Below are 12,052 nucleotides of genomic sequence, written 5' to 3'. Positions count from 1 at the left end.
GACAGATTTAGAAAGAGATGTAAGATGTGATGAAACATGATGAGGGCACATAGTAGACCCTATGCAAATATCTGTAAAAATTAAATATTTTTTAGGAGATCAGAAAAGGCTCCATTTCATGCTTCTTTTAACTCACTAGGAAATTAAAAGGAAATGGTGAAGTTCATACTATGAAGGGGTCGTAAGAGTTGAAGACCATGAAATGACCATATGATCATGTGATCTGTGGCATCTCAAAGGGATGGAAATAAAGAGGGGAGCTGAAAAGAAAGTGTCAGAAAGAAATACAATGAGCTACATGGTCTTTGGTTTTCTGCGCATTTCCAGGAAATCACATGACTGCCTTTGGATTCCAGGCCTGATGTTAATTCCTCCTCCTAGTTCTGGCCCTACTTGGTCTCTACCCATCTGCCTAGAATATCTGCCTTTGGGCTCCATTGTTGGCCACCTTCAGGACGAAGCTGCACCTGCTTCCAGCACAGAGTGACCATCCCCAAAGATGGGTCCTGGAATCCCTAGGGGGAGAAAGACCTTAGATGTTACCCAGTTTGACCCTTGACTTTATCAGAGAAAACTGAGGCCTGGAGAAGTGAAGGAAGCTGCTCAAGGCAATTCAACCAGGTGCATGACGGATCTGGGGCCACAGTCCAAGTCTTGGTACTTCCTGTGCAGTGAAATTTCCACACCAGTGTCCCCTGCCCCGCCCACCACACACTCATGACTTATGCACATTTATTATACCGTTAGCGTCCTCTTTCCTCTCTAGGACTTTTCCTTATTAAGTTCATATGTGTGAGGTAGAATTTGGCACATAAAAGATGAACAGTTGCTTCTAAGTGAATTGGGTTTGCTTCTTTCCCCACAAATGGCTTTACATGCTTTGAAGCTCAAAAATGATGATCTTATTAAGATGGCTTAGAAGCCCCCCACCTTCTCTGATAATCTGAAATAAAGGAGAAGGAATTACCCATAATTGGGAGTGCTAAACTTGGCAAATCAACTCAATGGGTCCTCACCCCAACTCTATGAGATGAGCAGGAGATGGGCATGAACAGCCTCATTTTACATGACAAAGCTTTGGCTCAGAGATGTGGAGTGAACTGTGGGTAGCAAGCTTAAAGTCAGTCCACGTGGTCTCCGAGCCCTGGCTCTCCCGTGGTGTCTATGAGGATGTGGAATGAAAGTCAGAGTGGCTACTTCCAGTTGAAGTTCTTTTTCTGGACATCACCAGAGGTAGTTGCCTCAAGGAACCAGCCCCGGCGGCTGAGCTGTGACTCAAATAAGAGGCATGTGGTCTAGGAGCAGAGTTGAGTCCTCTGGCAGGCACAGTGCCACGAGCAGGGTTTGTGTTAGAGGTACTCATCCAGCGCAACAAGAGAGGAGATTATTCTAAATAATGTACAGTCTGACGTGACATTATTATTCTTAGACTATAAATCAATAACCAAAATAAGAATACTGTTAGGTCTGGGTAGCATAAAATATGGGCACAGACAAAGAGACTTAGGGGTACAATTTGCTCTAAATCAGTTTAACCACCTTGCAGCTTCTTGCATTACAGTCTTAATCTAGCACATTAGCAAGATTAGTACGTGGTTTTTGCAATTAAATTGCATATTTTATCATGTCTCCTTCTTTCATGCTATATAAACTTCCTGGAAATTACAGACTCATAAACTTTGGCATAAAGCAGGAGGCAGTAGGAAGTGGAGAAACCAGAAAGATGTTTGGGGGCAGCTCTGAATTCCACATTCCATATTTTAATGTGATGTTAAAAAGTCCTCCATTAATACCCCCATTAGGGTAAAGAAATTTCATTGACTAGATTAAAGATGAGTCTCTCAATGCATATAACTGGGGTCCCTGGGGATTACAGGGCTTTTTTTTATTACTAAGAAGGAAACTTTAAGGTTTTAATATAGATGAGTTGGGGATGGTAAGTTATTCTGCTCTAAGAGCAAGAAAAATGCATTTTCTTCTGAGTTCCTGGCTTCACCATGGCTCCAATATACATGATTTGAGATCAGGATCCATTTTTAGTAAACTAGAGAGTGAAAATCTATTTGATAAGGGCATGTTTGGTGAGCTATTTCCTGTGACTTTGTCTTTGTGATTTGTGAGGAACTCATCCTCCCACATGCAGACCCATGATGCATACATGCACGCACACACACACACACCACGTGCACATGCACAGATACACAAAAACACACAACCTTTCATAAACAGACCAACTTACTTCCCTGGAATGTAACTCCATTCCACAACAGATTAGAAAGCTCAAGTTCAAGGCTTCTACCAGGACACATTTACACATTTCATGGGCTCATAGAAGGCTGGACATGGAAGAGAACTTCCAGCTCATCTCCTAGAACCCTCTCCTGTGAAAACTGAAGCAGAGAAGGCTGAGGATTTACCCAACATCTCAAAGGAAAGTACTAGCAGAAGTACAACTTCTGTTTAGCAGAACTGAAAGTGTTGTGCAGATCCAGGGCTTCTTCAGCATCCACTGGAGGCAGAGAGTGTGGTATCCAAGATCAGGGGCATCAGACAGACCTGAATCCAATCCTGACTCCACCTCTTTGACCTCATCTGTACAATAAGAAGCACTGGAGAATCTATTTCACAGAGTGGTTGTAAAGGGTAACTAAAATTATGCGTGCCACATAGCAAGCCCCTAGTAAATGTCAACTGGTACTATTTTGATATTAACGTTAGTCTTCTTGTCTGTGTACTAGAAGCACGATGGTGCTAGGAATTTGGTGTTCAGTTCAATTCATCAAATGTTTACCAGGTGTCTGCTAAAGGACAGCTCTTGTGCTGCCTGTGAGGGAATACAGACATGAGTCAGACTAGGTCACTTCATGCTAAGCATCAGAGTCTGATGGGGGAGATGAGCACACAAGCCAGTAAGTGACAGTCTGAGGTAGGTATGCCAACAGAGAGCTCTCATGAACTGCAAGGCTGCAGTGATTGGTTACAGAGAGGGGAGGTAGAATGGCCATCCCAGCTTGCAGTCCATGGAGGTTAGGCATGCAAAGGCCAGGGTCCAAGCCTCGGCATTCCCACTCTTTACAGTAGTGAGACACTTGCCAGGGCCTCCCTGGATCTCAGTCCTAACATCTGTGAGATGGGAGAGAAGGAATCCTGGAGCAGACACTGTGTACATCCCATCTACAGCTCTGACTAGCCATGGAACCCAGAATGGAGTTCAGGTTCCCAGCAGGGTACTGGGTTTCCAGGACACCTCAGCAACAAGGGTAGATTAATCAGGATCTTCGATTGCAGAGTTTCTTTGTCCTTCTCCAACAAACGAAGCTCGCATACTTAAATACCCCCTGTAGATGAGGGACGGGAAGGGGGTGGGCTTAGAGTCCTCTCGTGGATGATGCCACAGCCATTTCCTCTTTTGTAGATTTATTTTTAACTTATCTGGGCAGTCAGACCCTGCAATTCCCTGCCCTATCTCCCTCCACCTCCTTCTCTCCCCAGGCCCTAGTTTGATCAGAAAGGCAGAGCCACATGTCTTCTGAATTGCTATGGGGAAAATATCTCATTGACTTGGCTCCCACTGAGATAAAACAAAAGTGCCCCAGAATAAAAGGCAAGGTTGAATGAATGAAGAAGATATACTTCTTTAATTACTCAGTGATCAGGTAATAATAACTAAATGAATAAAGGAATGAATGAACAAGGAGGCTAAATCATGGCCCACCCATGATGGTGGCTCTGCCTTCTGTCCCCCCGCAACACCCCCCACAACACACACACAGTTTTTTTTCTTTGCTCATCCTCTTTCTTATTGATATTAATGTTTGTCATATGTTACATATCACTGTGAGATACTTTACCTTCTTTCTAGATTAAGGTAAGTCATAGATCAATTAATCAATAATGTCTAGTCCCAGTGTCCAACCCCAGGGCCTAACAAGAAGATGTGTATGGAGTTGAATTCATAAAGTGGCCTTGCAAGTTAGACACCAGCCAGCCTGAGACCAGGTTTGTACTAGCTTGACCCTGGGAGTGGTCTCAGAAAGGACTCACAGCCTATTCCACGCTCCACCTTCAGTACCAGGAACCCTGGGCCGAGATCTGAGCTTGGAAGAAGCAGAAATAGATCCTAGTGCAAAGACAAAGAAGCTGAAATAAATCCTAGTCCAAGGACAAAGAGAGGTGGCAGGAATGAAAATGAGAGACAGCAGAGGGGCCAGGGACAGGGCGGCAGCGTGGGACAGAGGAGCCCTCGTGTGGGTATCTAGGGTGTGGTTGTTCAAGGCTGTCCCACAGAGCTGCTCTGTGCGCATAACCAGGTCTATCCCCCTCTCTGGGCAACAGTTTCCTTGTCTAAGAGACCTAGGCCCTATCGCTTCTCTACTCTGCCCCTCCGACTCCCAGGGCACCCCTGGAGAGGGAGAAGGCAGAAGGCAGTGGAACCAATAACAAAACAGTAGCAGAGTCAGGGGAAGCCTTGTCTGTCAGCGGGATTGCTTCGTCATCTTGTCTCCTAGGTGAGTATTTACAGAGCATTATGCTCGCCCTCTGGAGGTGGATGGGGGTAGAAAGGACCTAAATGGAGGCTACGGATGCTGTGTGCTCCCAGCTTGCTGTTTGACCTTGGGCAAAGTCCTTCTCACCTCTAAGTCCTCATTTATAAAAAGAAAGCTGCCCGATGATCTCTAATATTCCTTTTTACTAGGAGTCTAAGATGAAGACCCTGCCATTAAGAAGTTTTCTTGGCCGGCGCAGTGGCTCACCCCTGTAATCCCAGCACTTTGGGAGGCCAAGACGGGAGGATCACGAGGTCAGGGAATTGAGACCATCCTGGCTAACACAGGGAAACCCCGTCTCTACTAAAAATACAAAAAATTAGCCGGGCATGGTGGCGGGCGCCTGTAGTCCCAGCTACTCGGGAGGCTGAGGCAGGAGAATGGCGTGAATCCCAGAGGTGGAGCTTGCAGTGAGCTGAGATCCCGCCACTGCGCTCCAGCCTGGGAGACAGAGCAAGACTCCGTCTCAAAAAAAAGAAAGAAAGAAAGAAAGAAATTTTCTCGAGGGGAAAAAAACATAAAAACAGAAACAGAAACGCATTCATTCACAAAGCTCTATGCCCCAAAAGATATTGAGGAAATGTTTTAGCAAAATTAAGTGTTCTCAGTTATGGATCCACATTGCAATCATCTCCAGATGCCTTAAAAAATACCGATGGCTGGGTCCACTCATGGCAAGTCTGCTCTCACTGGTCTGGGGTGTGGCCTGGGTCTGATTTTTAAAAGCACCCCAGGTGATTCTGATAAGCATCCAAGGTTGCAAATCCTGTCCTAAGTCCACTACAATTGGGTAACCTTCACTCCCACTCTTGCCTCTGACATCATCCATTCTGGGAAGTTGCCAGTCTCAGAATATACCTACCTGTGGTCCAGCCAGTCTGACTATCCTGGAACCCATCCCTGCTCTCCATTTAAGCCATCCTTGGACTGACCAGAGGCCATGTTGAGTTAAGGCCTCAGTCCTGCAGAAAACTATAAACCAGAGATAAAGAAATTGATAGAAGTGCTGGACACGGTAGCTCACGCCTGTAATCCCAATGCTTTGAGAGGCTGAGGCGGGCCGATCACTTGATGTTAGGAGTTCAAGATCAGCCTTGTAAAACCTCATCTTTACTAAAAATACAAAAATCGGTCGGGCACGGTGGCTCACACTTGTAATCCCAGCACTTTGGGAGGCCGAGGCAGGTGGATCATGAGGTCAGGCAGGAGATTAAGACCATCCTAGCTAACACGGTGAAACCCAGTCTCTACTTAAAAAAATACAAAAAATTAGCTGGGCATAGTGGTGGGCACCTGTAGTCCCAGCTACTTGTGGGGCTGAGGCAGGAGAATGGCATGAACCCGGGAGGTGGAGCTTGCAGCAGTGAGCCAAGATCATGCCACTGCACTCCAGCCTAGGTGACAGAGTGAGACTCTGTCTCAAAAAAAAAAAAAAAGGAAGAAGAAGAGAAGAAAGAAGAAAGAAGAAGGAAGAAGAAAGAAGAAGAAACTGAGAAACTGGTGGAAGTAAGTACTCACATCTCCAGCCACACTGATGAAAGCAAAGAGTTCGTCTATGCCCAGCGCTGTTCTAAGCAACTTTCATATAAGTCATTTCTTCCTCATAACAGTCGCTACTGGGGAATAGCTGCTATTATCTTCCCATTTTATTGATAGTGAGACTAAGGCACAGAGAGGTTAAATTGTTTGCCTGAAGTCACAAAGCTGCTGAGTAGCAGAAGCAGGATGCTTCCCAGGTAGTTTGAATACACCATGTTGTGCTGCTTCTCAGAACCCGTGTGTATAGGTCTTGACTCCATCTGAACACCAGCCCTGGAATGCCCTGCCAGCTGTGCTCTGAGAGAAGGAAGCTGCCCTTCAAAAATGGCACAGCAAAAGCAAGGTACAGGCTTATGCAAGATAAGACACAAATAGCGGCCAAAAGCTCCTCATCCTGGAATCCATCCCTGCTGGTCATTTAATACTCCTGCCACAACAGGCATCTTCTTGGCTAAGAGCAGTAAGCTCCCTTTTATTTGAGTGATAGTTGGGTGGAATTGCTGCTTTTCCCTTCTAAAAATGCTTAAAAGAAAAGCACATCCACATATCTGGGTGGAAGGGAATTAATCAGCTATTAAGTTTTACCTGGCTAAACATTAGTGTCACCTGGGGAGCTGTGAAAATTCCTGATGCCCGGGCAGCACGCTGAACAAATTACATCAGAATCTTCGGGGTGGATGAGGTATCACTATTTTTTAAAGCTCCCTAGGCAATTCCAACATGCAGCCAAGTTTGAGAACCACTACGCCAGACCCAATTTCTTAACAGGCAGACCACATTGGAGCTACTGGTGAAAAGCTAAATCACTATTTGGCTATTTGTGCTCAGTGCCCAGATTAAGAAGAAAACCATAAAGTCTTCCCAGAGGAAGCAAGACTCGATCTGGGCTATGAAGACAAACTAAACCTGGAGAGGCACAGGCACCCAGGAGGACCTCTCCTAGGCCCTGAAGTCGGCTCCCCTCTTCAGGAACACAGCCTCCCCCTCTAATTTCTTCCTTCCTCTTCCCTGCTCCCCCATGTCCCCCAGGAATAAGCGGAGCGCTCCAGACAAATGTGATATTGAATGAAGAACATATGTCCTGCGTGCATTTAAAGAGCATTTCTCTTCCTCCTCACCAGTCTCATCGGGAAATAAGTTCCCTCCGCTTTCACATTTTGGGGACGAGCAGATGGCAAAAGTTTTGATTCAGGAATAATGTCCATTTGAATGGCCCACGCTCAAGGGCCCCTGACTGTAATCAAAGGACCATCACAGACATGCAATCTGGACTATTTGAAAGTCCTTATTTCATCCAAAACTGAAATCTTTTCCTATCCCCACCCCCAGCCCAGCTTCTCCTGTGTCCCCGTCTCAGTAAAGGAAGCCCCCATCAGCCCGGCCAGAAAGTTGGGCAGCAGCCCTGGCTTTCCCCACTCAACGTGTGTATTCTTCCTCCCACGTGTGCTCTTTTTTTTCCATAGCTTTAGGGGTACAAGTGGTTCTTGGTTCCATGGATAAATTGTACAATGGTGAAATCTGGGCTTTTTGTATACCTATCACCCAAAGAGTGTACATGGTACCCAAGAGGTGATTTTTTTTATCCCTTGCCCACCTCCTATCCTCCCCTCTTCTGAGTGTCCAATGTCTATTATACCATTCTGTATGCCCTTGCATGCCCATAGCTTAGGTCCCACTTAGAAGTAAGAACATCACATGTGCCTTGACTCATCCTCTGCTCTCCAGCCCCTACCATGGCCACAATGGCTGGAGCTCAGGCCTCCCCACGTATCCCAGGGATGACACCCTGGCCTCCTCACAGCTCTCCTTTCCTACTGGTCCCTCTTCCACCAGTACCTGTTGCACACTATGGCCTCAGAGCTTTCTATTAATAGAAGGCACAAATGACCAAGACATGGCCCTGCTTAACAACCTCTGATGGCTTCATGCTGCTCCAGTCGTGCTTCCAGCTGCATTACTTCACAGCTTACATTGAAAATGGCAGCATTTGTCCAGCACACTGGAGAAAACGGTTGAGCTGCTCATTGCTAGGAGTAGCCAGCCCTGGAGGCCCCACTGGCCAACCCCAGGCTGGAGGGGTACAGAATCTCAGCACCTTGACAAGTCATTCACAACTTACTAACTGGTAAGCATAGATCTACAGCCATGGATCCTAAACATGTGTGACCACAATTGTCTGGGACATTTTGAAAATACAGATCTCTAGGCCTCCCCTAGCCACCACTCCTCTGCCACCCACCCTCTAGTTCAGAGTGTCACAGAGCCAGGCTCCTTTCCTTAAGAGCACGTATCTCATTGGTAATTATACACTCATATGTATCAACATTTACATGCATTCTGCCTCACTTACTAAGCCATAAGCTCCAATAGCCCCACTGTATGAACAATCTTCCTAGCCCAGATCAAATGCTGCTTCTTTCAGGAAGCCTTCAGGGATCTCTTTCTTCTGGTATCCCAGAATTATCACCTTCATCAGGCAAATGTAATGAACACTGAGCATATGTGACAATGTCTAGCATATAGTATATGCTCAAAAAAATGTCTTGGATGGATGGATGGTTGGATGGATAGATGGAAGGAAGGAAAATGGAGGAAAGGATGAATGAACAGATGGATACACGGATGGATGGATGGATGGACGCATGGATGCATGTATAGATGGATAGATGGGTAGATGGGCAATTAGATGTCTCACTGAATGAATAGAAGATTAGATGAAGGATGGATGCTAGATGAATCTTGGCCTTGCTGACCTCTCCAGATTTATCTCCCACTATATCCATCAGACATGCTAAAAGCTCACAAAATTGAAAAATGTCATGACTGTGTTCCTGCATGACTTTGTCCTTTTAAAAAAGGAGCTGTTTCGCCATTTGAACAGGGGTTTCTGCTCAAAGGAAACACAAGCTTCTGGAGAGAACAGAAAAAGGTGTGTCAAAAAAGTCATTTCCCTAAGAGGCAGCACTGATGCCAAGAATAGCAGCTGTGTAGGCTTACACACTCTCCCTCAGCTGCCTGGGGAAACAGCATCAACCCCCAGGGAGGTGATCAAGGATAGCTCTATTATTAAGCACGTTTCATCATCAGCCATGGGATGCCAAGCCGAGAGAAGGGTTGTGAGTCCACTCCAATAACTCTGGCTGGACCTGGTGAAGGCTCAAGGAGAGCTATGTGGAACCCAGGATAACGGCAGTAACAATAGCTATGTTCCTGCTGAGCATTCACTACGTGGGAGGCGCCTTGCTGAGAACTTTATGCAGAGTATCTCCTTTAATCCTCACCAAATCTAGGCTACAGGAGCCACACTGAAGCCATGCTGCCTCAGTTAAAATCCTACCTACACAACCTATAGGCTATAAAGTGTTGGACAAGATATGTAATCTCTCCCTGTCTTTTTTTTTTTTTTTTTTTTTTTTTTTTTTTTTTTTTTTTGAGACGGAGTTTCACTCTTGTCGCCCAGTCTGGAGTACAGTGGCACAATCTCAGCTCATGGTAACCTCCACCTTCCTGGTTCAAGTAATTCTCCTGCCTCAGCCTCCCAAGTAACCAAGATTACAAGTGCCCACCACCATGCCTGGCTAATTTTTGTATTTTTAATAGAGATGGTGTTTCGCCATGTTGGCCAGGCTGGTCTCAAACTCCTGACCTCAGGTGATCCACACACTTCGGCCTCCCAAAGTGCTGGGATTACAGGCATGAGCCACCACCCCTGGCCTCTCTGTTTCTTATCTGTAAAGTGGGCATGACGCTATTGCCTGTTTCATGGAGTTATGAGGATAAAATGAATCAATATAAGACATTTAAATGTTTAAAACACAGTCTATGCACATAGTAAGCATTCATTAGTTGTTAGCTATTATGGTTATTATTAACTCCATTTAACAAATGAAGAAACTGAGGCTCAGATAAATTGCATTCTAACCAAGTAGCAAAGTTGGGATCTAAACCCGTCTCTGTTTAGTCAAAGCCCACATTTCTAACCATCAGGCATTGCCTAGCTCCAATGCCCTGGATATGTGATTTCACCTCAGATGCCTTCCCTCTCTACACCACCAAAATGCTGAATCTTGTTCCTCTAGGTTCAACTCTTGCATTCAGTAAATATTCTCAGAATGATTGTGGCATGCCAGAATCAGAAGGATGCGTAAATGGATCAGACACAGTCTCCACCTTCAGACTGCTACTGCCTATGGTAGAAAGACCTGCATATAAGTATTAAGATACAAAGTAGAAAGGGAGCTGCTTTAATTGAGTACTTGCCATGTACTGGACCAAGGTCTTCCTGATTTCCATCTCACTCTGGGAGGCAGTGTTATTACCCCCATTTTATAGATATGGGAACTGCTGCCCAGAGAGATTAAATTGCCTTCTCAAGGTCTCATTGTGAGGTTTTTCCATTCCTGAGTTACTTCACTTAGAATAATAAGTCTCTAATCTCGTCTGGGCCACTGGAAATGCTGTTAATTCATTCCTTTTTATGGCTGAGTAGTATTCCATTGTATCTACATACCAGAGTTTCTTTATGCATTCGTTGACTGATGGGCTGGGTTGGTTCTACAATTTTGCTGTTGTGAATTGTGCTGCTATAAACGTGCGTGTGCTGATATGTGGAAGCTAAGGTATGAGGACACAAAGGCATAAGAATGATACAATGGACTTTGGGCACTTGAGTGGAAGAGTGGGAGGAGGGCGAGGAATAAAAGACAACAAATATGGTGCAGTATATACTATTCAGGTGATGGGTGCACCAGGTTCTCACAAATCTCCACTAAATAATTTTCTCATTTAACCAATACCACTTGTACCCCAATAACTTAAAATAAAATTTTTTTAAAAAGGTTGCATAGTGAGGAAGAAATTTGGTGTGGTTTTTTTTTTGTTGTTTTTTTTGTTTGTTTGTTTGTTTTCTGATTTCAACCTTTATTTCAAAACTATTGCGATCAACATATATGATACTGGCATAAAAACAGACACATAGACAAATGGAACAGAATTGAGAGTGCAGAAATAAAACCACATCTATGTGATCAGTTAATATTTGACAAAGGTGCCAAGAATATTCACTGAGGAAAGGACAGTATCTTCAATAAACAGTGTTGGGGAAACTGCATATCCATATGCAAAAGAATGAAACTGGTTCCCCACCACCACACACAGAAATCCACTTGAAATGAATTAAAGACCCGAATGGAGGAAGCAATTTGGAATAAGGTCTGATTCTGATGCATTCAGATCACTCTGCGCTAAAGGATGACTCACATTAGCATGGATGAGGGGAGCTGTGCTGGGATGTGTGGATCCCAGGGACTCTGTAATTTAGGAATCACAGAACCTCAGGCTGAGAGGAACTACAAGGGGAGGGCTCAGATGATAATGACAATAACCAAAATTGTCAATTTTCTCGAAACATAACTTATCAAAGTAGACTTAAAAAGAAATTTAGAACCTGAAGAGATCTATAACCATTACAGAAACTGCAAAAACTGAATCTGTAATTGAATGTCTACCTCCCAAAAAGCATGCACGTGCACACACACGCACGCACACACAAGTACCAATTATACTGCAGAAATCTAATATTTGTCATATTGATTATATTTATATTACATATATATGTAAATCAGAATAAGATAGATTATATCAATGTTGATATAGCCTGGTTGCAATCTTACACCATTATTTAACAAAAAGCTGCCATTGGGGGAAACTGCACAATGATCTTTCTGTGTTATTTCTTATAACTTCATATGAATCAATAGTTATGCCAGGAATTTTTCAACTATAAAAATTCAACTAAAAAAAGTCAATGAGAAAAGAAAATTCCAATAGAAAGGTGAGCAAAGTATAGGAACAGGCAATTCTTGGATGAGAAAACAGAAACGGCCAATAAACACACATAGAGACAATCAAATTGAAACAGTGAGGTATTATCTCACACCAAGTTTGCCAATTTGTTGTTACAAATC

This window comes from Macaca thibetana, chromosome 15 (genome assembly GCF_024542745.1).
Source record: "Macaca thibetana thibetana isolate TM-01 chromosome 15, ASM2454274v1, whole genome shotgun sequence".
In the NCBI taxonomy this organism is placed as follows: domain Eukaryota; kingdom Metazoa; phylum Chordata; class Mammalia; order Primates; family Cercopithecidae; genus Macaca; species Macaca thibetana.
Note: the sequence above shows the minus strand (reverse complement) of the source record.